Consider the following 27,963-nt stretch of genomic DNA (forward strand, 5'->3'; position numbering starts at 1 on the left):
CAGGGGTGCGGCTGCTGAAGAGGGCAGTGACCTGGGTCTGCAGGGGTGCTGCTGCTGCTGAAGAGGGCAGTGACCTGGGTCTGCAGGGGTGCCGCTGCTGCTGAAGAGGGCAGTGACCTGGGTCTGCAGGGGTGCGGCTGCTGAAGAGGGGCAGTGACCTGGGTCTGCAGGGGTGCGGCTGCTGGAGAGGGCGGTGGAGGCTTAGAGACAGCAGCAGTTCAGCTCACCCAACCATGAGTCACCGTTTGGAGGGAAGCCACTCAGCTGGGGAATCTGGGAAGGTGACTGGAATATGGCATCACTGAGCTCGTCCAGAGCCTCGTCCCACTGCCTACCTTCCAGTTTGCTTCCTGCCTTGTGCTCTGCTGTTGAGGACAAGTCTCAGAGATTCCAGCTGTACTTGCTCGTGGGTGGCTGTAAATCACCTACGCTGGCCAGAAGAAGAAATTTCTTTTGAGAAGCAGCCCCAAAGCGTGAGCTTCTTAGTTGTTCTGTCGTTAGATGAAACAAAGTGGTGTATTTTAAATTCCTGAAAAGTTCATCACCAAGCTGGCTATAGTGGCCCATGCCTCCCTATAATCCGAGTACTTGGAGGGCTGAGGCAAGTGGACTGTCATGAGTTCAAGGCCAGGCCCCGCTGTGCAGTAAAACCTTGCTTTAACAAAGCAAGTAATCAGCGGTGTTATCAGAATACCTTCTAATATTTCCCTTTCTCCACAGTGTTCTCTTCTCTAAGTCCCTTTCTAACACCGATTTCCCTCATCTGGGCAGTAAACACAGCGACTAGAAGACCTAGGCTCATGATGATCTGGAGACTCATGGGGGAAAAAAAGGCCTCTTTTATGATAATTCTTCCAAATCTCATGGGGACTTTTTTCACTGGTTCAGCTGTCTCTGTCCTCAGGGAGAAATGGAGCACCTGATGTGCTGTGCTTGTCTTGACAACCCCAGCTGCTGGCGTGAGTCAGCCTCACCTGAGCCACACTGGGCAATAATGATCGGGGAAGGGGGCGTATCCGTGTGCAGAACGGACAGACGGGAGAAACACTTTACCAAATGTTTATGTCTTCACATTAGCAATTATCAAGCTTGGCTACACAGTACAATCACCTGGGAGCAAAGACTCGAGAACAATGAAATCCCAGGCTCTCAGCAACGGAGACCCAGGAATCAGCTTGCTTACAGTAGAAGGGTATTGCTAATAATGCACAACCAAGGTTGTCAGGCATTACCTTCTAGACAACAGTATTTCTTAGGCTGTGGCCAGTGAAGGATGATGTGTATCTTGTTCTGTGATCACTGTTTAACTTGCTATTCAAATCAGAAGCCTGTGAAGATACAGTAGCTGCAACATAGCTTTTGAATCTTTCTGTGTTCTTTCATAGAAACACACAGAAGAACCAAGGCGGGAGGGGGTTGGCATCCATGGATGGCGTGCCCAACCCAACTGGGTACAAAATCCACCCACAAACCATGAAATAAAAACAAATGATAGCAACCCATAATGTCTCTGCAGTTGGTTGAAAGGGAAGCTCCCGGATGGCTGAAGACGCGAGACAAAGCAGATGCTTCCCAACTTCTGATGGGTTGTATCACAATGAATTTGTCATGAATTGAAACTGGCAGAAGTCAAAATGCATTAAGACTTCGAATTTAGCTAATCCACAGCTTATGAGCCATTACTAACCCTTGCGGCTCCGTGACTGACTGGGAGCTGTGATGAACTCTCGTGTTCAGCATCAACAAACGGTATTGTACAACGTAGCGCCGAGCTCAAAATTCATATCTGAAGGCTGAGGACTTAGCCCGGCTGTCAAAGTGCTTGCATGGCATCCATAAAGCCCTGGGGTCCATACCAAGACGACTTCGACCAAGCTGGTGGCACAAGCCTGTAATCCCAGCACTAAGGAGGCTCAGGGGCTCAAGGTCACTATCAGCTAAGTGAGTCTGAGGCCAACTTGGGTACATGAGACCTTGTCTCAAGAAGAAGAAAAAAAAAAAATCAAAATTCAAAGCATGATTTCTACTGAATGCACACTGCTTTCCCACCATCACAAAACTGAAAACACTATATGTGTAATGTAATAAGCTGTGGGCAGTCTGTAGTGGATTAGAGAACATTAGCATGCTTTGAGGGCAGGGCCCTGGCCAGATAATGTTTTAAAGACCAAACTGAGTCGGCATGAAACTTTTCAGTTAACCTTCATAGATTTCTTGGTATTTAATATTTTCTGCAGAAGTCATGTATTACTGGAACATAATCATGTAATTATGTATTATAATATGTGCACTATATATTAGCATCCATGTCACAAAGGGGGTATCTCCAACACTAGAACACAGAACTGTGAAACGTGAGTGTAAATGAGTGGACTTAGGCCTCCTGAAGGTGGTGCAGACAGGACCCATTAGGATGTCACTGAGGTCAAACCATCTACAGTATAGATTCTATACCTTGTGAAGCCAATCAGGAAGTCAAGTTGGAAAGTGGATCTTATGCAGAAAATCTGTATGGAAACGAGGAAGTCACACCCACCACACAAAACAGGCTGAGGGTTTGCTGCAGACATCATCTGGTCTAGATGCTTCGACATCATCTGAACAGGACTGCCTGGGCCAGTGGTGGGAGACTGCCAAAGCGTTCAGGTCAAGTGTTTCCATTAAGCTGAAATGTCAAACAAGCCTCAGGAGAATGAGCAAGAAGAAAGCAGAGTTGATCTAGAACCTTATCTCTAAGCACCGTGGCACAGAGCTAACTCGATCCAGGAGAGATGCTAAAGCAAGCTTCTAGGGTAGGGTCTCCATCTTTCCTCTAATCCAGACAAGAGTGACACACATCATGAGCATCCCACCAGTTTTCTTAGGGATGCTTGCCTTCCTCCTCCTCAAAACAATGTGTCAGAAGGCAGGTGAGTCTCAAGGTCCTTGAAGAAAGGACAAGAGGACAGTCACAGAAGACCTCAGTGTGACTGTTGCCAGGAATGGCAAATGGAAACGATTTGTGCTTTACCATGGAAATCAATTAGAGGGAGTCTATGTTTAACTGGTGACCCATGCAATTCCCTCATTCTGCGTCCCCTAGCAAACAATATCTCCAAACTTCACGTTCTCTGTCTGTAAAACAGGCTTACTAACTCTATTCACAGTTGGGTATAGTGACCACCACCTATAATTCCAGAGCTAGGCCGACTGAGAGCCAGGCTACAGAGTAAGACCCTGTCTCAAAAACAGACAAGAATAATAATTTTACCCAAGATGTTCTGGTAATAAAATGAAATAATGAAAACACGGTGTCTAGGACAACACCAACAAAATACTAACTAGTGACAGTAACAATTACTAGTGACACAAGGTAGACAACAAATCTCTAACCTGAAGGAAAAAAATGCCACTGAAGACCACTAATCTCATAGTCTAAAATTCCAGGTTTAACAAAATTATTTCATTGTCTAAATGTTTCCCTTATGGTGCGCATGTGATTATATCATGTACTCATTTTTTTGTTGTGCATAGAGCACATATGATTGATTATTAGAAAAGCTGTCACCTTAAGTATTTACCTTCAGTTGCGTATTATTCGGTTCAGCACCAGTGGACACGGGAGATTTGAGACTCCAAAGGCCTGGGCGAGGCAGCTGAAATGCAAGGTCAGCAGAGCCACCTGCCTAGCCTGTTAGGTGGGACCAGCCTGTGAGATCACAGATTGACCAGCTCATTACAGAAATACACACACACAACCCCCCACACCCCCCCCACACGCACATGTACACACACACACACACACACACACACACACACACACACACACACATGCATGCACATCTCGTTCACGCATTTTGAGCCACTGAGGCCCCGTGGATTTGGTAAACAAGCAGTCCTCGGTGTTCATCAGGGCCCTCAGTGGCCACAGGGGCCACCTGTTTTCCTGCACGAGGCTTCGAATGACTTGGCATGAGTAATTTCTCAGTGAGGTGACCACATCAACAGATTGGCTCGGGTTTTATGCAGACTTAGAACCTATTTTGCATGGTGTAGTTTTAGTGCGGACCATCTTTCCAATCTTTTTTTTTTTTTTTTTTTTTTGTCTACAAGCTGTTGGCTCTGGGAAGTATTTACATTTTAATTAGGAGCGTTCAACTCCCTTCTACTCAGTCAAGCCGCTTATTTTCTTCCCACTGGCAGCTTTGGAGGAAGCAGCTTAGCCTGCCTTGCCTTGCCAAGCCACCGAACCAAAGCTCAATGCCTTGCAGAAGCGCAAAACCACGTTCTCATTCACCAACTCTGCTTCTTGTCTGGGCTTTTTCATGGGGACTCGGAAATGAGCTGCTTTCTGTAGCCAGCAGGCCGCCACCTACTTCTTTTCTCTGGGTGAAGCCACATTTTAATATAGCACATATACACAGCACTCACTGAACGCCGGGAAGTGAGTTTGTTTCCTGTGTATCTTTTCAGATAGGTCTATCCTCATAATCACTTAACCTCCTAATTTACAAAGAAATACTACTAAACTTCATTCAGCCTCATCCCCCTTCTAAAACAGACAGAAAGCGTACTTCCCTCAATGACACACAGCTGTCACCAGGCATTAGTCATTGGACTATGCGCTGACACCCACAAGGGCTACAGATCGGAAGGATTGCTGTCCTCAGCATTGGCTGGTCCCCAGGGGTGCCCCTTGCACTCCAGCTTCCGGCTTCGTGTCTTTCTCTTTCTTTCTCTGCTTCTCACTTGCTGTTTCTAATCTGCCCTGAGTTAGGAAATCACCTAAGTATGTTTCCTAGAACAAGGGATAGACCAGCCTGTTCCTAGAACTCGAAGCCTGGTGGAACACTTGAAAAGAGAGCTACCTAAACTTCAGTGTGTGCTTGCTGTTAGTGAGGACACTTTTAGCTGCAAATAACCCACGAGAGCTTCAGTGGAGGAATTTATTGTCTCCTAGCTCTGCCTCCTCCCCATGGTTGGGCTCATCCTCTAGCTGGTAGCAATATGACTTGGTGGTCAGAGACACACCAAGACACATCCAGGTTTCAACAAAGGAGAGGGGACTGCAACTGCCGATGCCTCTCTTGGGAAAAAAGTGACCGTCCCCAGCTGGCTGCCCCCTCAAGGCCCGCAGTTGCCCTCTCAAGCTCACCACTGGCTCAGGATCTAGAATTCTTGGGACCAGCTCAGGCCTAATTGGAATGCCCTTGGGAAAAGAGGGGACGTGAGCCATGGAAATGAACCAGAGTGCTTGCGAGAAATGGGCTGCTCTGCCGTTGTCGATCTCTAAAAATAACTTTTCTGGCTGGAAACTGTATCTGCAAGTGACTCAGATTTGGAGCAGATCACTTTTAGAAATGTCAAGAATTGTTTGAGATAAAATCGAATGGTTACTGGGGACATTTAGTTGGCATGAACATGGGACTGGAGACAAAGTTTGCTGTGGATCCTATGAGACTTTCGTGGCATTTATTTGAAATTCGACAACAGATCAAACGTCTGCACAGAGCATTACGAGAAGATGTGCAAAGCACAAAGGAGGGCTGGCGAATGTGGCCGTGGGTTCTTATGCCAGCCCGGAATCCTTCCAACCATTGCAGATGAGCTCGCCAAGTGACAGTAGTGGTCCTTCCACCAGCGAGTTCTTCTTATGGCACATTACAAAGATGCTTCAGGTTCGGCTCCAAGTGAGGTCATAACGTCTTCTTTCCTTGGGTTAGAATGTCAGAGCAAGAGTCCCATCCTTCTCCACCAACCTCACTACACAAAAGCACTAACGTCACACAGAGTACTGAGATGGAGAAGGGCTTATTTTTGGTCCCATTTCCGTTGGCCAAACTGCATGTACTTGCTACTGTACCTGCTCTGCCATAGAGCATGGGCAGAACATGGTTTCGCTCCTGCCTGAAAGATCAAGGTGGCCTAGCACATCACAAGACATATCCAGAAGGCAGATTGGCTCAGGGCTCATAGAAGAGTCAGTTTCACCTCCCACTCTGGAACTTTTGCAAATTGTCAGCACATCAAGCCGTGAGTAGCGATGCCGTGATGTCTCAGATTTCACAAACCATAGCAGATGATTTGACTCAGAACAATTTGGCCAAAGAAAGTGCTTGTAATTTAGTTAAAATGTATTTTAAAGACAATTTGTTCAAAAGAGCAATTATTAGAAATATTACTTACATGAAATGGCTAAACACATTGAATTTCTTCTGTGTGCTAGTTATTTGAAGTTATATAATTATATATTTGTTGTAGAATATTATTTTTAAATGTGTTACATTTGTTTATACTGTGGAATATTTGTTTAATGATGCAAAGATGTGTTGCATTCTTTTATGTTGGATTTGTTTAACTCTGTGAAGCTGTGTTACTGTGCCTGTCTAAAACAACTGATTGGTCTAATAAAGAGCTGAACACCCAGTAGCAAGGCAAGAGAGAGGATAGGCAGGACTGGCACGAAGAGAGAATAAATAGAAGGAGAAAAAGAGAGAAAAGAGATCAACAAACAAGAAAAAGAGGAGAGGCAGACCCCAGGGGCCAGCCACCCAGCTATACAGCCAGACATGGAATAAGAAGGAAAGAAAAGATATATAGAAATAGAGAAAGTTAAAAGCCCAGAGGCAAAAGATTGATGGGATAATTTAAAGTTAAGAAAAGCTGGCAAGAAACAAGCCAAGCTAAGGCTGGTCATTTATAAGAAAGAATAAGCCTCTGTGGGTGATTTATTTGGGAGCTGGGTACAGAGCCCCCACAAAAGAGCAAAGAGTAAAAAACAACCAGCAACACATATTGTGTTTATAGATATATATTATAGGTTAACTTTGTAGCTTTCTGAGCATCTAAAGTATTTTGTTTTGACTCTTGTTGTTGACTCTGTTTGCCAATTGTTTATGCTTTCGGAAATTAGGGGAAATACTCATAAAACAACAGCGTATACCTGGAACAGCCAATATAAGCAACCAAAGTATATTGACGAAAATAGTCACAAGGGAATCTATTAAAACAGAATTTCCATATGTGCTCTTATTTCACTTTATTTTATTATTTAAACTTTCTTTCTTTTCTCCTGGTATGTAAGTAATGCTACACAACTTTGAGAAAAATTAAAAATGGGCTGGGGAGATGCTCAGTCAGTCAACTGCTCACCTTGACAGCACAAGGCCAGAGCTCAGTCCCCCAGAAGCCATGCACAAATGACGGGAGCAGACCAGAGAGATGACTCCACGGGTTAAGGAGCCTAGTGTCTGATAATCCAGGTTCAAGTCACAGAATCCATTATGGTAGGAGGAGAGACCCAGCTCCTTAAATCTGTCCTCTGACCTCCATATGTTCTCGATAGCTTGGTGCAAGCACACACACACACACACACACACACACACACACACACACACATACACACACACACACACACACACCTGAGCCTTTCAAAATAGGCTCATGCTGTACTGCCTCCTAATCCCCAATAGACATGATCATGTAAGGCATTGGCTTTTGATCTCTGAATAAATCCAACAAATATTCTATTGGTTAGAAGCAAATTAAAAGTTTAGTTGTAAGTAGTGAAAATGTAACTGAGACAGGGACAAAGTGCTTAGAGTCACACAACCCATCCCCTTAGTGGAAGACAAACATATATATATATATTAGCTTATGATCGAACCCAGGGCCTGTGCAAGCACTCTACCACTGAGCTAAATCCCCAACCCACACTAATATTTTTAAAAGGCAATTTCCATCAGTTGGGAATTTTAAGCATCTAGTCCTATTGGCAAGTTTTCTGAAGGTAGTCCTGAGTTTCTCTTGCTTGTGACCCAAGCACTCAAGCAAATCGCTGGCAGAGCCCAGGGCCCCTCAGTTTTCAATGATGTCATCCTTCTAACAGCACGCCACCTGCCTGCCTCCATCAGTCATTTCCAGGCCAGTTGCCCTGAGGCGTACAACATCTGGATGTCCACAGTAAGTCACACACACCATGCTCCTTGTTCCAAAAGAGGATTTGGGGTGACTTTCACAAATACATTCAACAACTAACAAAATCAAAGAGAAGCTGGTGATGAGTACCTAGAGTTTCTGCTCTACAGTTACATCTGGGTTTGGGTCTAAGGTTAGTTCAAAATGAAAAATCCAGAAAACACACCCTAAAATATATTTTAAAATGTCTTTCGGAAAGAAACCTTTTCCCCAAATTAGGAGGAGCTGAACTACTATATTACTACTACACCCAGAGCGAAGGAGAGAGACGCAGTGGGGTGCAAATGGGAATCAGAGTTAGGACACCTAATTCTGTCAAGCCCTAGGAGTCTAAAGGTACTGTAACTGGGTTGTCCTAAACTTGAAAAGGGATAGTACTGCTCCAAGAATGTTACTCCCTGTTCTCTAAAAGCATGTACTAAGAGGAGATGCAAAAGATTTCCTGAACTTGAGTCTGAGAGGAACATTTTTGTATGTTTCCTCAACATGACAGATAGTAGTATGTCAGCCAAGCTTGCTGGTGCAGGCCTATAATCACAGGAACGTGGGATGCTGAGGCAGGAAGATAGCTTCTGAAAAGCCTGCCTAGACTAAAGAGCAAATTCAAGGCCAGCCTGCCCAACTTAGTAAGACTCTGTCTCAAAATAAAAGGTTGAAAAGGGACCTGGGGATGTACGTCAGCGGTAGAGCATCGGCCGACCTCATGGCCACCCCTGAGGCTCAGTCTCTAATACCAGGGTAAAGGTGATGCAGTGTTTGTCATACTCAACAAGATACAAACCGGAAACGAAACAGTGCATTGTAGAAGCATTCTGGATGCAGGGCCCTGGATGGACAGCCAGAGAAAGGAAATTCCTTAGACTTGATGTCATTTGAGATATAAGACATATGCTTAGACAATTTTCTCTTTAAAATAAAAAGCCTAATCGTGGGTAGGAAATAGTAACTTATCTGCTAGGTCAGGAAAGCTTTGAAAAAAAGAAATTGTGAGGTGGATGAGATGAGGCGATAGGCCAGCATCTCACTGTCAGTCAAGACTGAAAAACAGACTCAAGCCAGTGAATGTTGAAAGAAACCAGAGAGCAGGTTGCTCCCTCCAGGCGCCTGCTATGCCCCAGGGTACCACAGTGCCCTGCTGATCAGTGTGGAGCTTCAGTTCCATCTGTTAAAGGGTAAAGGCAAGTCCAGCATCCCCAGCAAAACCGTAAGGCAGTGGAAGTGTGTTGTCTCTTTGCTTCCTTCTTGTATCCTTCTACCCCAACTTCAAAGGATGCTGCATCCAGGCTAGAAGAAGGGACGGAAGCCACGCAGCACTCCCGAGGTCCTGCCATGTCTAGAGGAAGGTTGCTTAGGATACAACCCTAGCACTCAGGAACAGAGGTAAACCCTCCAAGGAGCAGAACCCGGTGGCACTCAGGCTTAGCTGAGCTCCATGTAAAGAGAAAGATGATCCTGTGCTCCTCCTTTCCCAGGCTCAGTTCTATTCTGAAGAGCCTCTGAGCAGCATCTGGAGTCCGGTTCCTGTGTGAGACTCAAACTACTCTTGTGTCTTTCACCCTCAAGAGCCCTAAGCCTCATTTGGCAGTATTTATTTACCCTCTAGTGTGAAGGAGGTTTTATGAGAAGTCCATCACCCGAACCATTTAGCTACCTCGTCCCGCTGAAGATTTTAAAATAGAACCAGCCCTTCATGAGGCCACTAGAGTAGATGTAAGTGATATAAGCATATAAGCATTCAAGTTTCCTGGTGATAAGACTAGAGCTTGGAGGGAAGCCATGATGAGCACGGGTTCCCCGGCTCGCCTACTTTTCTCTTCGTCTTCTCCCCTCTGCCTCAAGATGCAGACGTCTGAGATTTCTCCTTACAGTCATTTCCCAGCCTCTGCTGCTGCCCATGCTGAGGCCTCTCTCCCTCCTTCTCCTCTAGCTGCAAACATGGCAACCCAGCCTTGCTACCCTGGTCATCAATCAGCTTCCAAAAACTTAGTCCTGCTTCCTTTGAGAGTGGCTGGGATGCCGCGGCAAGGGAGGGGACCAGAAATCTTACAAGCTGTCACTGCTGGATCATGATATAAGACACACTGGAAAGGAAGCGGAGAATCCATGGGTCTTATTCCAGCACCCTCATTTATTGCTACAGCCGAGATGACAGGCTAGCCCACACAAGTACCACTCAAGTGATGCTGCTTCCCTGTGCCACATGAAGGCAGACGGAAAGCTGTGGTTCTCCCGGAAGTGCCCCATGCGAACGGGGGTATAAGACAGGTATTAGAAAAGCCTTCTACTGAAATGATTTACAGATGTGATCACACTTAAGACAGCCCAGGTTGACTTTTTAAGCCTTCCTTGTTGTTATAAAATAACATTTTATTAGGAATATAGCAATACCGGGCAAAATATCTCATAAGTATAATCCACACAAGTATGAAATATTGCTTACATATTTTCATAGCAACAACTGTTTACTGAGAAGTAGACTTCCTCCCATCTTTTTTCCTTCCCTTCTAGATTCAGTTGTTTTGGTAACCACAGTCAAATGAAAACACTCTGTCAAGTTGGTGAAGGACTTCGAAGAAAAAAAAAAACCTCTATTTTAAAACTGAATGACAGCACTATGCATAGACAACAGTTTCTAGAGAAGTTGTTTTGAACAGTATGTGCAATGGCATTTTTTTAAAAAGCACTTGGGACCAAGTATAGTAGTGTGTGCCCTTAATCCCAGCACTCTGGAGCCAGAAGCAAGTGGATCCCTGTGAGTTTGGGGACAGTGTAGTCCACATAGTGAGTTCTGGGCCAGCCAGGACTATACAGTTAAAACCTGACTCAAAAACAAACAAAAGCCATTTGGGGGCCTGGGGCACTGGTAAAGGCAGTGGGTAAAGACCCTTGCCAAGCAAACCGGATGACCTAAATTTGACCCTTGGAACACGGGTAATATAGAGGGAGAAAATTGACTTCATAAAGTTATTCTCTGACCTCCACACATGTTACCATGGCAATGCTCCTAGTAATAATAATAACAACAACAACAACTTAAAACCATTCTGTTAGCACTTTCTCTCCTGCCTAACGAAGTATCCTGGTTGCTAATCAAATGATTTCGTTATTCTTTTCCATCCAAGTAAACAACTGTGGAACCAAAGTTTAGTTTCTGCACTACACACAAGATGCTGACCTCACAAATACTACATCGAGTAGTGGGTACTAACGGAGCAGGAGAGCTGCCAGCAGAGAGAGGCGGGCACAAAGGCCTGTGGGAATTTAAAGAAAAGAGGGTGCACAAGTGTCTGTCAAAGTTCGACCTACAGGAAGTCAGGGGTTTTCTCAAAGCAGACATGGCATTAGTTGCTTAGGATGGCAGTAGAGAATGAGGAGGAATAAAGAGAAACCATCGCAGGACTTGCTTAGCTCCCAAGCACACTCAGAGTGTGAGGACTTAGCATAATTTTAAAAGTGACCAAAATACTTAAACTTCATTTCTCCTAAGACACAGTTCTTCTCACTGTGGTGAACTTACCCCAAATCCCAAATCCCCAATCCCCAGTTCTCAGCCATTTTTATAGCTTTCTAATATGAAAAGCATAAGATCCCCATCAGCCTAGGTCTCCCACTTTTGTGTCGGAGAGGTCCTGTTTCCTCCCTCTGATCCACATGGGATCATCGAATGTGCTTAGCCCGAGCGTGAAGTTACTTAGGGCTTAATTTACTCACTCCAAAGCTACTCAGCAAGCAGCTGGTGTCTTCTAGGCACTGCCAACAAATCCAACTAGACAGATGAATATAAATCATCAGGAAAATGCCAATCAAAACCACAGTAGAACAGCATCTCACTTCTGTTAAGATAGCTTTCTATTTTTCGGGAAGATGAGTGTTGGCAAAGATGTGGGTATATAGGACCCTGTGTGATACTAATGGGACTGAACAATGGAGCAGCTTCTATGAGAAACACTATGGAGGCATCTCTAGAAAGTTAAAAGTGGAGTTACTATTTTTTCCAACAATCTCACTTCTGTTATATATATCCCAAAGAGGTGAAATCAGAGTCCTAAAGAGCTGTTTTCCTTACTCTTGCATTTATCCACAGTGTTACTAATAATCACAAAATAGCCAGACAGCCTAAATGTTAATCAACAGGGTGGATAAAGAAAACACAGCATGAATGGACAATAGAATGTTACTGAATACATAAAGAAGGCTATCTCAGCATCTATGACAACATGGATGGATCTAGAAGACACTGGGGGCACATGCCAGTGGCAGGAGGCCAAACACCTCACAGCTCTGAGGGAAGATTCTAAAACATCAGATTCATAAAAGAAATAAAAGCAGGCTGGTTGCCCCAGGGGGTGTGGAGGGGAGATGGAGCTGTGAGGGGAGTGAATATCTGTTATGCAAAACGAAAGTTCTAGAGAACCTGTAATCATCACAATACCTAACACTTGATGATACTGCGTCAGGCACTCAAAATTTGCCAAAACTGTAGACCTCTTGTTGAGAGAGGGTCTCAGTCTGTAGCCTATGCTGGCCTAGAGTTTACAGTTTACAGCAATCTCACCCTGTCTTAGTTATTTTCCTATTGATGTAAAGAGGACCATGACCAAGACAACATAGAGAAGAAACAGTTTGTTGGAGGCTTACAGTTTCAGAGGGTGAGTCCATGACTGTCACAGGAGGAAGCATGGCAGGCAGGCATAGGATCTAGAGTAGTACCTGAGAGCTTTGTTGGCAGGTAGGAAGCAAAGGGGGCAGTGGGGAGGGACAGAGGAAGGGAGGGAGAGGGAGGGAGGGGAAGGGGGAGGGGGAGAGAGGGAGAGAGAGAGAGAGAGAGAGAGAGAGAGAGAGAGAGAGAGAGAGAGAGAGAGAGAACTGGAATTAGTTATAAGCTTTTGAAACCTCAAAACCCACTCCCGGTGACACACCTCTTCCAGCAAAGCCACACTTCCTAATTCTTCCCAGACAGTTCCACCAATGGGAGCAGAAGCATTCAGATACCTGAGCCTAAAGAGGCCATTCTCATTCAAACCCCCACACTACCTTAGCACTCCACATGCTGGGATTACTTACAGTTAGGTACAACACTACCAAGAAAGTGTTCTTGACACAATTAAATAGGGAAAAGTGGAGTTAAATGAGAAAGGGAAACAAATACACATTTTTAAAAGATCGGGGGAAAAAAGATTGGATAAGAGCAAAGGAGTCAAGAGACATTAAAACAAAAAACCTAGCTAGGGAGACAGGCAGAAGAATTAGAGACTGCTTGGGTAGAACAGCCTCCAGAGAGATCACTGGAAGCAAGCCATTCACATGAGACTCTCAAGGTTCGTTATTTTCTATGTACTCCCAATGAGAATGGTGTGTACATACTAATTTTGCCAGTTTGACAGGAAAAAAAATCTGTTTTCTTCATATAGCTGGAAGAATACCCACAGACTCCTTGCCAAGGCCACTGCTCCATGGACTGTCCAGTTCCCACACAGCAGATGCCATTTTTCTCTCTCTTCTGGACCAAGCTTCAGGACCTGTTCCTGGATCCTCACAGCTCCCTTGGGCGGAGGGGGTAAGAAAGATGTGGCGTCAACGACACAGACACCGTGAGTCAGTAGATGGCAAACAGCAGACACGTTTATTCAATAGTGGGGAAGCCCTCATATACCCTCTTCCCAGCATCCAAGCTGTGTCCCAATCTGGGGGCATTGTGTAGTCATCCCTCATTGGCTGGGCAAAATCAGGAACTCTGACAGTGACCAGGAACTCTGACAGCACCTATTAATAAGCCCTCAGGCAGACTCCAGGTTGGCTCATAAGGGAGTATGCTATGTACATGCCTTGGCAACTGGTTTGAGCCAATTTCCTCAACCCTATGGGTCTGTCCTACTACAAGGACATTTTCAAAGGCAACAAAAGGACTACATTAGAAGTCAGAGGGTTCATTGTCTTCATCTCTTCAGATTGAGACAGGCCAACCGTCTGCATGCAATGCAGTTCCCAGACATCCACACAATGATAAAGGAGCACCATTCTCTAGGAGACCCTGCTACATCAGGAGGACACAGTGGCCACAGGGCATTACTCAGTGGGTGAACCAGGGTCTCCCCAGCAGACTGTGAGGAACCTGACAGCATGTCTTTGGAGTTATTGAGCCTAAATACTGTCTCTTCCAATGGCATAGTTAGCCGATTTCTGTGTCGACTAATTAGGGGGGATTTGTAAGCCAATGCCTGCAGCTAACTGGAATCAATCCAGGCCTTTATCTGTTTGGTTTTTTTGTTTTGATTTTTAAAATCTTTGTGGAGGTGTAACTAACATAGCTATTTTAAAGCATCTGGTTTAGTGATTTTTTAGGAAATTTACAGTTCTATAAAATTTGCTGTCACCCCCAAAAGATTCCTGGGTCCTTCTATAGTCAACGCCTATTCCTTCCCCAGTCACTATTATGCTTTCTGTCTCTTATAGATTGGTCTCTCCAGGAAATTTCACATAAACTGAGTTATATAATATGCAGAGCTTGTGTAGCCACTTTCTTTTTGTTAGCATAAGTTTCCAAGGCTCTTTAACGTCATAGCGTGTAACAGGACTTCTTTGGTTTTGTTGCTGTAGAGTATTTCACTGTATGACTAAAGCACATTTTTTTTTTAAATCACAAACTGATTGACATTGGATTACATCCCCTCGAGGGCTATTATGAATGCACTTTCTATGCTATGCCTACATGTTTGTTTTTAGAAACACATGTCATCATGACACTTGGTTAGCTATCGAGGAGTAGACCAGGTCATATGGAAAGTTGTTTAACTTGAAGGAATTGCCAAGTAAATTTCCAAAATAGATGTGCCATTTTACATCCCCAACCGGCATTTTATGATGTTTCTACATCTTCACCTACAAATGCTGTCATCTGTATTTTTTTAATATAGATTTTCAGGTTTTTTTTTTGTTTGGGGTGGGTTATGAGTATAAGTTAATTGTTAGTTAGTTAGCTGGCTAGTTAGTGGTTGGTTGGTGAGTTTTGAGGTAGATCTTCCATTTATCTCAGGCTGAGTTGGGGCTCATGACCTCAGCCTTCTGAGTTCTGGGATTCAGGGAAACACCAGCTTTGGCTTTTGCTTCAAAGCTTAAGTTTTTCCCACCCTTCAACTCCCAGGAGCATATGCTCCTATGCATGCGATTTGCGTTGTAACTGGCTAAGACTTTGGAGGCCATTGTCGTTTGGAGGAGACAGAGCAGTAGAAGATGGTCACAGTATAGAAGATGCTCACTGTTGCAGCAAGGACGAGGAAGGCCAGGCACCACCAACATCCAATCCTTATCTCTTAAGAACGGAAAACCACGTCCTGCCTGCTTCATTTGGACTGGGAATTATCCCAGTTTGCTTGTGCAACAGTTAATATGTTTACCTGTAGAGGAAAAAGGAATTTCTCCACTACCACAGAAACAAGATTTTAGCATGACAAACACTTTTGACTATCTGTGGTAAAGGAAAAACAGTGTGTGAGGGAGTAAAACAAAACTTCAGGCTTTGTGTAAACTCTTAGACCTGTCCATTCCAGTGTTTGCAGTAGCGTACTGGAGTTAGGACTTCGGTATATAATTTTATAGGGGGGAGATAGGGTAAAGGAAAGATGAGGTGGAGTGATTTTATTGCCTCTTAGTTAAAAATTACTGAGTCACAGGGCTGGAGAGATGGCTCAGAGTTTAAGAGCACCGACTGCTCTTCCAGAGGTCCTGAGTTCAATTCCCAGCACCCACATGGTGGCTCACAACCATCTGTAATGAGATCTGGCGTCCTCTTTCGTATACATAATAAATAAATAAATCTTTAAAAAAAAATTACTGAGTCACAAATGGTGTGTGTGTGTGTGTGTGTGTGTGTGTGTGTGTGTGTGTGTGTGTAAAGTTGACAAATGCTTGAAAAAAATTAAATTGAGGTTAATCATTATGACCTCTTTGGCAGCCAAAACTTAACTGCTTTCATATTAGTGTCCCTTAAAGAAACTGAATAGATCCTTTGATGACGCATTACCCATGACTTTGATGCGAGTTCAAGGTTTGCCAGCATCTTCTGCAGTTAAGAGCAGACGGGAGGCAAACTGGAAAGAGAAATATTTTTGTGAATATATTCTATAGGCTTGAACAAGTGGAGACAGCGTTCAGGCCAGCTGTCTCTCTCACAGAATAGCTTTGCTCGTGGGCCCTCAGCAGTGAGCTGCAGGTGTACTGGAGCCCTCTGAGTGTGTTCAGACAGCAAGAGGCAGGTATGACCGCCCGTCCCCATCTCCAAAGTCAGTGTGGTCTATAACTGTCAAACAGGAGGTATCAGACCTTCCTTCTCCCCAGCACCCCAGAAAGATGTACCATCACAGCCCGGAAGTGGGCCATACGTTCTGCAGAAAGGCGTTCTTGTTTTCTTCCTTTGAGCATTGAAATGTTCTGAGAGTTACCTTGGAAGGCAGCCATAAGAAACACTACAAAAAAAACTCAAATGGCTTAACAAGTCAAAAAAGTATAGATATAGTGAGACTTTTTCTTTCTAGCTGTAAAAATCATAGTCATGAAGTACCCTTGGATTTGATAACAAGTTAACATTATGGTGGAAGGTAGTCATGGAAATTAAGTTCACAATCTTTTAAGATGAACAAAACAGCTTCCCAAATCATGATTAGAGACGGAGGTGGTCAGAGGATAAGTCCAAACCAGGAGGTTGTTCAGAGGAAGGAGGCTGAGCACACAGTCTACTCAGGTGCAGGCCTCTCTATGCTGAGAAAGGCCCAGGCTGACACCATGTTTCATGCTCTCAATGCCACCAAACATGGACAAATACTGAAGCAGTATTTGTTTAAAACATAGCGTGGTGTGTTTTAAACCTTTCCACCAACTCTATCACTATTTTTACATATGTGCACAAAAATTACAATGGACCCCACTGCACAAATCACAAAAGATTTCAGAAGCAACTGAAATATTAGCTCACTGCATGTGACAGGAGGTGTGGCTTAAATCAGGACTCTTGAGGAACACCTAAGGACAGTGGAGAGGGCCAGCACCTGTGTGTTAGCCTCCTCTCAGAACTGCTCCTAAACCCAAGAAGCAACGTGGCAGGAAAGCCCCAGCCCTCTGATCAGGACCATGAAATTTCCTCCTAGTTTCCAAGTAGAACCAATAAGCATTTATCCAGAAGAACTGGGGAATTTTAGTTTGGCAATAGATGAATTACTCAGAATGACCCGCCTTCAAATGGCAAAACAAATTTACCTACATATTAAGTGGAAATATCTCTACAGCCTTTTACTCTCAGATTTCTAAAAGCAACCTGAGGAGTGCTGTGATTATGCGGCCTCATCCCGGACAGTGTGGTCCACACCACAGACTGTTGGCCTCTCGTGGTCCTTCTGCTGTCCCCTGGGTGCTCAAGTCCCTTCCTCCACACATCTGCCCCCAGGAGTATGGCTTTCTCCCGATGGGCAGCAGCTCCGGGTAATCAGCTCAGCAGCTTGTTTCGACCAGATGAGACATGCTCAGGTTGGTGTGGCTGTAAAACTCAGCTTGTTTAGACCAGACGAGACATGTTCTGGACGGTATGGTCATAACACGCAGCTTGTTTTAATGGTTGTAATGAACAATCTGTAAAGAGAAGGAGTTGCAACAGCCAACCCCAGAGAAGCTGTGTCATCCGGATCTGCATTTCTGGCTCCGGCAGTGTCTGTCTTAGTCCTGCTGTTGCTCACGTCTGACATTGATGAGGAGCTGACACACGAACACCATCATCATCAACTGAACTTCGTCCCCTCCAACCGCCCCCCTCATGATAAGACTGTATCTGGGTTCGGGTCCCAAGAGTAGATTCCAGGGTGCTGAGGAGAGATGCACACACACAGGCACACACAAAAGGAAGACCAGGTGAATACGGGGGGGAAAAGGGCCGGCTACAAGTCAAGGGAGACGTCTTCAAAGAAACCAACCCTACTGCTACACTGATCCGGAAATGTTGGCCTCCAGAATCCTGAGAATAATGTCTATCATGTAAGCCTTTTCTTCCACAGCCCTGGCAGGCTAATACCCTACACGGGCAGCTTTCCGTCACCATGTAGTGTCTCGATCATGTCTCATGCCAAAGATGGGGACAGCATGTCCTACACTATAGGCGCCCCACACCAAGCTCGGTCTCCGGATAACTCTGTTACTTCACCTGCAGGGGAGTGTGGCTAACATTAAAGGTCTCCAGGCATTGCACTGTCAAATCACTGAAGAAAAAGGAAGAGACCCTGAGCTCTGGATGAAAGAAAAATGTGCATTGATGCATAGGAGGTAACTGCTGACACTGGGGGAGGAGGAGAGGGAGGGGGGAGGAGGAGGGGGGGAGGGAGGGAGGGAAGAGAAAGAAAGAAAGAAAGAGACAGAGACAGAGAGAGAAGGGAAAGGCATAAGCTGCGTTTGTTACTGTGTTCCCAAATGATGGTTTTTTAACTGCAAGGCAGCCAGGCACGTGGCACATACATTTAATCTCATTTGGCAGATGACTGTGAGTTAGGGACCAGCCTGCTTTACTTAGCACTTAGCAAGTTCTAGGACTAAACAGACAGATCTTAAAAAAAAAAAAAAAAAAGTTAAGTCATGGGCTGGCCAGATGACACAATGGAGCAAACTCCCATGAGTAGTTCCCTGACCTTTGTACCGACACACAAATAAGTCACTAGGAAACATTTAAAGTTTAAGCCGTTACAGTACCTTCAGACTAAAACCATGGGGGAAGATGAGTGTGTACATGGGATTCTGAGCTGAATACATTAGTAGAGATATTAAAGAAAACATAACATAAAGAAAACATAACTTACTTAGGATAAAGAAAATGCAGTAAATCTTGGACTAATAGATGATGACTGTATTCTCACTTCTTCCAAATGTCGGACAGGCTAACAAACACATATGCATGCTGATACACAGACAGATACATACACACACACACACACACACACACACACAGCCCAATTATATCAGCAGATTGCTGGGTGGTTGATAATAACAGACTGTCAATAGGTAGGAAATTACTAATAATCAGCTAAATCCAGGATGAGCCAAATCCCTCCCCACTGGTACCAGCTCTCTTGACTAGAACTCCTTCCTGGGTGCAAAACCAGGAGACTCCAGAAATATGGGTGGAGGAGAAGACACCCAAGACTGGGAAGTTCTGAGGTTTTATATGTCCTCAGAGGAACTGTATTCTTTACTTCCTTCCCAGGCACAGATTTGCCCTGCCTTCTTCGAGGTAGTGACAGTTCCTAAGAACAAGCTAATAGTAAAAACGTCTCTGTACCTGCTCCTCGGTGTCAACACAGAAAACCCTTGGACCCACTCGGAGTCCTTCTCAAAGTGAACTGTCTGCTACTTGAAAAACACCATTCTTGGTCTGCTTCATGCCCGGAGGGTATGCTAAGACAGGATCCACCTGGCTCCTGGACCCTTACCCCTGGGCCCAGAGACATCCCTTGTGGACTGAATGGGCCAGCAAGTCCAAACATGGCCTGGCCAAGCCCGAGGCCAATGAGCTGACGTGGCTGACGCATTGGTTCCAGACCTAAGAACGTGTGAGGAGGCTGGGCAGGCTGAGGTGCTCACCAGATTCCGGAAAACCTGACCGACCGGAAAGGTAGTCACGGAGGCAGGCGCAAGACCAGGTGTCCCTAAATTGACCACTTAACCTCACCTGATTTTACCCCTCTGGTGAACAGACTGGCGAGGACTTTAGCCACGTCACTCACCTGCCCAGAGCTCTAATTAAAGCTTGCTGGGAGCTTTATAATTGGCCCAGATAACCATGCCGGAGATGCTGAAGTGCTGGCTCATTTTCAGGGCCACTGTTGGTGTTTTGCTGCATTGTTTCAGATTTAGGAAGATGAGTCAGACCGTAATTGGCTTGGGGGATTCTGTCTTGGCTGTTGGTGGGGATTTTTGTTGGGGATAAGTCCTTTCCTTCCAGCAGTGAGTGAACCATATGCTCACATGTACTTCGGGCCAACACCCTTCCCTCTCCCCAGCCAGTGCTGAGCACAGGCAGGAGGTGTGATTGGACAGTCCAGGAGGGTGAGGGTTCTGGATGTCCTTGATCAGCATGACCACTCACATCCAGTCTTTTTTTTTTTTTTTTTTTTTTTTTTTTTTTGGTTTTTCGAGACAGGGTTTCTCTGTGTAGCTTTGCGCCTTTCCTGGAACTCACTTGGTAGCCCAGGCTGGCCTCGAACTCACAGAGATCCGCCTGGCTCTGCCTCCCAAGTGCTGGGATTAAAGGCGTGCGCCACCACCACCCGGCTCACATCCAGTCTTAATTCATAAGACTTTTTGTTTCTGATTCAAGGCCCTACAAGTGCTACCATAAAGGAATCAGCCAGGGGCTCAGATTTTAACTTTGCGATCTATTTCATCCACGGCCTCTGTGACACGCCCACTCACCACCACATATACAGACCCAGACAACACAACCATTGATTGTCTATTACACAATCCACTGCCGAAGCCAGTTTGGGGTAGGGAGAGCAGGGTTAGACCTCAAACCTAAGCCAAGATTTTGATGAACTCAAAATCTTAGAATCTGGAGAAAACTTAAGAGTCCATATTTCTACATAATCCATAAAGCTTTTTAAAGCACTTCCCTTGTGTGGCCGGGCCCCTGTGGCTGGAACCTCGTGATGGAGGGAGATGTATTTACCCTAAAACTAGTGAAATGTCAATGTCAAGTCCACATTTAATTCTGTATCTATTGATTCTATTTCTTTCATAAAGAATGTCTTGAAAACCTGTAACCTCTGGCCCTGAGAAACCTGAGATAGGAACAACGAAACTATTCAAAAGAACAGTGAAGAACGCTTCCTCACTCAGCCCTATCTGCCTTCTCACAAGGATGCTCAAGCAGCCAGCGATGCGCTTTGGATAACATCTGTGTATTTCTGAGTCTGTGAATAGAATATTCTAAAGGACGACCTGAAAGTGCTCCATTTAAATCGAAAAACAGTTGCTCTCTTTAACCCTGAACACTTACCTAGGCCGATCCCTCTTTCTAGAAGCTCTCACATCCTATTCTGATTATTTCTTACTTCTCCTTGGCCTTCAGACATCACCCGACCTCCTGTCACCATGCCCCCCCAACCCCCCCACCCCCGGCTTTAAATCCCCTACACACGCCGTTATGTCACCTCTCTTCACGCCACTTGTCTCGCTGTCATTTTATATGGATTTGAGTTTTTTTTTTTTATCACTCTCTAACTTTCCCACTAAACTGGAAGGTCCACGAAGCTCTCATGCTGCACCCAATCCTTTCCTCACCTCCGCAGCTCCAGGATCGGCACAGAGCCTAGCACACGGTATATACTCAGCACACACCCGCAGACAGAGTCAAGTGTGAACACGTAAGGAAAGCTCAGCCGCACACAGATTCAGTGAGAACTGAAACATCGGTGTGATGAGGAATTACACATGAGGTTACTATAAAGTGCATTCTCTGGTAATTATTGCTATTCGACAGTGAAATAGGCTATCTTGACATGCAAAGGGTCACCATCAAAAGTACATGTTCACTATCAGGCATGCTGAATAGGAAAATTTTATAGTTTCAGAGTTGAAGTAAGATCAGAGTGGAAGTCTTGTTAAGTCTACAGCCATCCAAGCATTTGTGTGTCTGGCACTGATGGTATTTGTTGACATGGTGTGCCTTCACCACAGAAGACATTAAGAACTTGTGAAAAATGGGTGGGACCAACACATAAGAGAAAGAACTTGCAAGAAATTGACAACACGACCGGGAGATCCAAGCAGGACCCGTTGTCTCAACACGTAGATAGAACGATCAGAGTTCCAAGATGCTAAGATGACTGGAATGTGCAGCCCTGGGTAGCAGAGAAGAGGGCGATTCTCGGAGAGATAGTGCCCTAGAAATGGAGCATGGGTTTCCCAAGTCTTTGCCTATGTGCTAATCTATAGAAGAAAGAATTTAAAAATCAGTATGCAGAAAGTAAATCTCATGTAAAATTGGGAAGATTGTGTGGTCCTTTCAGACAGAGTGGAAAAACACAATATAAAGCACTTTGGGGCTGGGCGTGGGTGGCCCATGCCTTTAATCCCAGCACTCGGGAGGCAGAGGCAGGCAGATCTCTGTGAGTTTGAGGCCAGCCTGGTCTACAGAGTGAGATCCAGGACAGCCAGGACTTTTCACAAAGAACCCTGTCTCGAAAAACAGACAAACAAACAAACAAAAACCCCAAAAGAAAAGCCAAATAAAATAAAATAAAGCACTTTGGGCAGATCAGGCAGTAGCAAATGCCAGCTAAGCGACCAAGCCTATCAGACTGTTCCTGAATAGTTCACAGGCTGTGGTGGTTTGAATAAGAAAGCCCCCCATAGGCTCATGTATTTTAATGCTTAGTCATCAGGGAGTGGCACTATTTGAAGATAATTAGGAGGTGTGGCCTTGGAGGAAGTGTCCCTGGCCAAAGCTGACACCAGCCCCAGTCTCTCTCCCTCTGACTATGGATCAGGACGTAGCTCTCAGTTACAGATCCAGTGCCTGCCAATGGGTTGCCATGCCCTGGACCATGATGATAATGGACCAAACCTCTGAAACTGTAAGCAAGTCCACAATTAAATACTTGCATAAGAGTTACTTTGGTCGTGGCATCTCTTCACAGCAATAGAACAGTAAGACACAGCTGAGGATGATTTGGATATTTTCAAAGGATTGCAAAAGGTATGAGAGACAGTGACCTACAGAGCCTAAAACACTTGCCATTTCTATTTCAAAATAAATAAATAAAACTTTGCAATTTCTCAAGTAACCTCCATAAACATGCACATTTAGTACTGAAGATAAAGTACCTATAACGTAGGGTCTTTCCTAGACCCAAACCCAATAGCAATCATCAAGATGACCCTGTTAATAAATATCTGCAACACAGCCAAAAAAAAAAAAAAAAAAAAAAAAAAAAAAAAAAAAAAAGAGCAACTGGTTTTCAATTTAAATGGAGCACTTTCAGGTCGTCCTTTAGAATATTCTATTCACAGACTCAGAAATACACAGTTGTTATCCAAAGCACATCACATTATTTAAGAAAATGCAACAACATCCAGTATGCCAAGACATAAAATTCACATTGATATTCAATTAAAAATTGCCAGGTCTAGAGTAGGAAAATACTGCTGCATTAGTCATCCACTGCTGTGTAACAAACTGCTCCAAAAGGAACGTTTTTTTTTTTTTTTCTATGTGGTTCCTGTGAGCCGGGAATTCTTGAAGAGCACCGTGGGGGATGCTCCTTTGGGCTCTGTACTCTTTAACGGCTAAGCTGGAAGATGAAGTCTACGGGTGAGAATTATCCAAGGTCTCAGTCCTATACCTGTTTGGGATTAGGTGCTGGTTAAGCTAAGCATTGCTCTGAGTAAAGCATTGGTTGACCACAGCTGTTTGCTTATTCCTTGCCGGTCTCCAGGATAATGGGAGCTACTATTCACACTGACCGGCACTAGGAATCCCGCTCTTGGATGTTAAGGACTCTTCAGTTTGTCAGGCTGTTTTGCACAAATGTTGTGATTAATGATACCTGCCAGGTTCAGTCGTGGGCTTTCAGGTTTCAGCTGCTTTGTCTGCATGAGCAGAAAGATGTGCACTTGTGACCAGTGCTCCAAAAGCCTTGAGCACCGAGGTTCTGACATGATTCCTAAACCACACTCCTGTTGTTTGCCGAAGCAGAGGATGCAAGGTCTCATATCCTCTGAGGAAGGAAGACTCCAGAGCCTGTGCTGAGCTCTGTGCTCTCTGTCCAGGGAAAATGTCTGCCCTGACGACTTTGTGTCCTGCCACAATACATTCTCTGTGGCTATAACAGCGGTTTGTATCTCGTGTGTATTTCCAGGCAATCATTGAACTTGAGGGGGTCTTGGGATTCTCAAAACACCATGAAAATATTAACCAAAAGAAAGCCAGATGGGGCTTGGGGAGAGACTCAGCAGCTGAGAGGCCTCAGCTCTTGCAGTGGACCCAGCCAGGTTTGGTTCCCAGCACCCACATGATGCCTCATAGTTGTCTCTAACTCCAGTTCCAAGACATCTGATGCCTTCTTCTGGCCTCCAAGCACACCAAATACCCACGTGGCATACATACATGCAGGCCAACACTCATTGACAGAAAACAGTGTTTGGGGCTTCAGTAAATAAGCAGTTCTGCTTCAAGCAAAAGTGTGGTGGGAGAAGTCGCGAACATGTTAAGAAACAGTGTGAAGACGTCAAGAATTTGGGCTCGACAAACAGGAAACCATAACCACAAACCAGAAACTCTTCGGGGCAGCAGAAGGTGGTGTCTGTGTGACTCTAGTTGTACTAATTAGCCAGGGACACTTGACCTAGAATTCCTACCTGTGAGGTAGGAAGAAAAACCTTGGAAGCCGTCAAGCAGGCCACATGCTTGTGACATGAGGACTGTTGTCTTAATACTGTTAGGTATGAAGGTGCTGTCATAGTACCCAGCACAGGACACAATGCAGGGGCAAGTTAATACTTCAGAGGTTTGGGTTTGTTTTTTTTTTTCTTTGCAGGGGAAAAATATTTCAATGAGGTAGCACAACGACATTAAGAACTATAAGAACATAGACTTTTATATTCCTCAGTTAGGTTACTGTCTTAGTGAGGATTTCAATTGCTATGGTGAAACACCATGACCAAAAGGCAATTGGGAAGGAAATGGTTTATTTGGCTTACACTTCCAGATCATAGTCCATCACTGAAGGAAGTCAGGACAGGAACTCAAACAAAGCAGGAACCTGGAGGCAGGAGTTAATACAGAGACCATGAAGGGTGCTGCTTGCTCCTCATGGCTTCCTCAGCCTGCTTTCTTATAGAACCCAGGGCTACCAACCCAGGGGTGGTGCCACTCACAACGGGCTGGGCCCTCTCCTATCAGTCACTAATTAAGAAAACGCTCTACTGTAGTGGTATTTGCATTTAATGCCTTCCTTTTTAATTAAACAAAAAGGGGAAATGCTGTGGGATAATGCTCTTGTACATTGGTTTAATAAAATGCTGACTGGCCAGTAGCCAGGCAGGAAACACAGGCTGAGCGAGCAGACTAGGAGAATGCTGCAAAGAGGAAGGACAGAGTCAGGAGTGGCAGCCAGACACAGAGGAAGCAACATGAGATGCCAAACTGAGAAAAGGTACCAAGCCACATGGCTAAACATAGATAAGAATTATGGGTTAATTTAAGTGTAAGAGCTAGTCAGTAATAAGCCTGAGCTAATGGCCAAGCAGTTGTAATTAATATAAGCATCTGTATGGTAATTTGGGAAGCAGCTGCTGGGTATTTGGGAATTGTGGGCAGAACAGAAACTTCCGCCAACATTCTGCAGGCTGGTGCACAGCCCATTCTTATGGAGGCATTTCCTTCCCTCAGATGACTGCAGTTGTATCATAACAGTCATATTACATCATTGTATGTGCCATACTCTAGCCAGCAGAGTCACCATCTAATAGACTTGTGATAAGAAGAAGAGAAATATCGGGAAAAGAATCAGAATAGCACATTTCAGACTGATGCTGGGGTGCAAGACTTTATGCTTACACTCTCCTGTTCTAGGATTTACTTACCAGTTCAGCTTCCTAAATACTGTCATTCTGGTCAAACTGTCCAAACATGAACTTTCTGGATTCAGTGTGTACATTTCTCTCCACTTTTTAATATCCATGCTCTAGATGTTTTACAGTCTATGCATTTGGATTTGATAAAATGAAGCGGCTCTCCTTTGAACATTCTGTAGCCCAGGTTCACCTGGAACTCACTATGGAGCACCAAGTCAGCCAAAAAACACACAACATCCTCCTGCCTCAGCCTCCCAACTGCTAGAATTACAGATGTGAGCCACCATGACCCCCACTAAATAGTCTATTTTTATTTGTCTCTAACATTTGGCTAAAGGTATTTCCCCCCCTCTTGTACATTCATTGAATTCAAACCAAAATGTTTGAATTTTGGTCCAATCAAACCTTAAATCTACAAAGATTAATTAATTAATTAAAACTTTCCTTGTCAGCCTTTCCAGAGCTAACTTGCTCTCTTTAGAGTGGTTCTGAAATCCATACTTAACATATCCTGAACTACTTGACACATCATTATACGTGTCCTTGTCTTACTCACCTTTCTTTACTTCTTTATGTTCTCCAAAGCAACCTGAAGATATCATCCTCATTTTGATGATCAGTACTGGAATACATTGGATGGACATATTAATGGCCACACACGGCTGTGGTTAAAGACTTCGGCAGGCAGGCGTGGGGAGCTGGTCCAGGGGGTGAAGTGATCACCATGCAGGTAGGAAGAGCTGACCTCAGCTCCCCTGCACCGACATCAAAGCCAGGCCGAGTCTGTAACCCCAGTGCAGAGCGGCCGAGACAGGCAGAGCCCTGGAACTCTTGTCAGACAGCCTAGCCGAATGGATGAGCTCCACGTTTAGTGAAAGTTCCCGTCTCAGAAACAAGATGGAATGCCAGTGAGCCGGCCAGCTTGAAGCACCTGCCATGCAAGCTGGAAAACCTAAGTTCAACTCTGGGGTTCATGGGGAGGTCCAAGGAGAAGGCCGACTTCACATAGCTCACCTCTGACTTCAACAAATGAACCACGGCAGCGTGCGTACCCCTCCCCCATGTACCGTAGCATGAATCTTAAAGAGTCTTATTAATAAAATCAAACCTGAGGCCAGGTATTGGGGTGAAGCTGGAAGATCAGAGAACCAGAACAAGCCACAGCCACCTCACCTTGCTGAATCCTCAGCTGGTCCTGTTTCCTCACACTGGAGGCCTCTGAGTCCTCATCCAGAATGGCTCTCAGCTGAACTGTGCTGCTAGAAGCCTGAAAGCTTAACCAGCTAAATGCTTAACCAGCCAAATGCTTAACCAGCCAAATGCTTAACCAGCCAAATGCTCTAGTTTCTGGTCCTCACGCCTTATATACCTTTCTGCTTTCAACCACCACTCCCTGGGATTAAAGGCTGGCTTTCTGGGATTAAAGGCGTGATGAGTCACCATGCTTGGCTGTATCCTTGAACACATGGATTTCTGCCTCTGGAATGCTAGGATTAAAGGCGTGTGCTACCACTGCCTATCCTAAGTATCTAGTTGCTTTTCTGTTCTCTGACCCCAGATAAGTTTATTAAGGTACACAATATTTTGGGGGAACACAATACCATCACAACGTACCACATAAACATACAGTAATAGCAGATAAAGAACGTCTTAAAAATAACAACAAATAGACATTCAACACTTACCTCTGGCCTCCATATGGCACACACACACCACACACCCATAAAACCATATATGAGCACCATCCACCACATACACACCAAAAAATGATAACCCAACTCACTGAAGAAGAAAGAGAACGCTGAACCTGTAACATTCTGAGATGTCTATGATATAGCATTAAAGGGGGGGGGCAAGCTTCAGAGTGTACGTATGAAATCATCTGACTTTCATTAAATGGAAAATTTTCCCTATATCATACAGAATATGACATCTAGAAGGTCATTTGGAATGACATATAATAGCAGTTATCTCTAGAAAGTAGAATTGATATGATGAGACTCTGAGAATTTTCTTTTCTCCTTGTTGACTTACACACACACACACACACACACACACACACACACACACACACATTTCTATGCTACTTACCTTTGAATATTAATATTTCAATAATTTTTAAATTGCTTTTGCAGTAAATGATGGTTCTCTTGGTCTGCCACTAGATGGGAAAGACCAAAGCCAAAGCTCTAAACTCAGCACAGAGAAGAGTGACTTATGAGATGTGACAACCAAGAAATAAGATTAATTCAGAAAACCACGGAAAAGAAGAGTTTTCTGAACCAAGGTACAAGAGAATTCTTGAGCCTAGTATTATACATGGGCTGATTTCAAACTCAAAACCACACAAAACAAAGCAGAACGTGGAGAGCAGTGGCCCAGAGGAGAAAACCCAGTCGG

The 27,963-nt window shown here is 44.6% G+C and overlaps 1 long non-coding RNA gene across 4 annotated transcripts; it reads right to left on the reverse strand.

Moving 5' to 3' along the window:
• Window positions 1-107: 107 nt before the first annotated feature.
• On the reverse strand, window positions 108-27,963 carry LOC121821936 (uncharacterized). Of its 4 annotated transcripts, XR_013044176.1 has the most exons (4): window positions 26,737-27,963; window positions 26,120-26,185; window positions 2,537-2,665; window positions 108-491 (listed from the first exon to the last, which is right to left on the reverse strand). It is a non-coding gene; the product is annotated as an uncharacterized LOC121821936 (long non-coding RNA). The 4 variants fall into 4 exon arrangements; XR_013044174.1 differs by having other exon boundaries at window positions 26,120-27,963; XR_013044175.1 differs by having other exon boundaries at window positions 2,455-2,665; window positions 26,120-27,963.

The sequence above is a fragment of the Peromyscus maniculatus genome, chromosome 13 (assembly GCF_049852395.1).
Source record: "Peromyscus maniculatus bairdii isolate BWxNUB_F1_BW_parent chromosome 13, HU_Pman_BW_mat_3.1, whole genome shotgun sequence".
Lineage (NCBI taxonomy): Eukaryota > Metazoa > Chordata > Mammalia > Rodentia > Cricetidae > Peromyscus > Peromyscus maniculatus.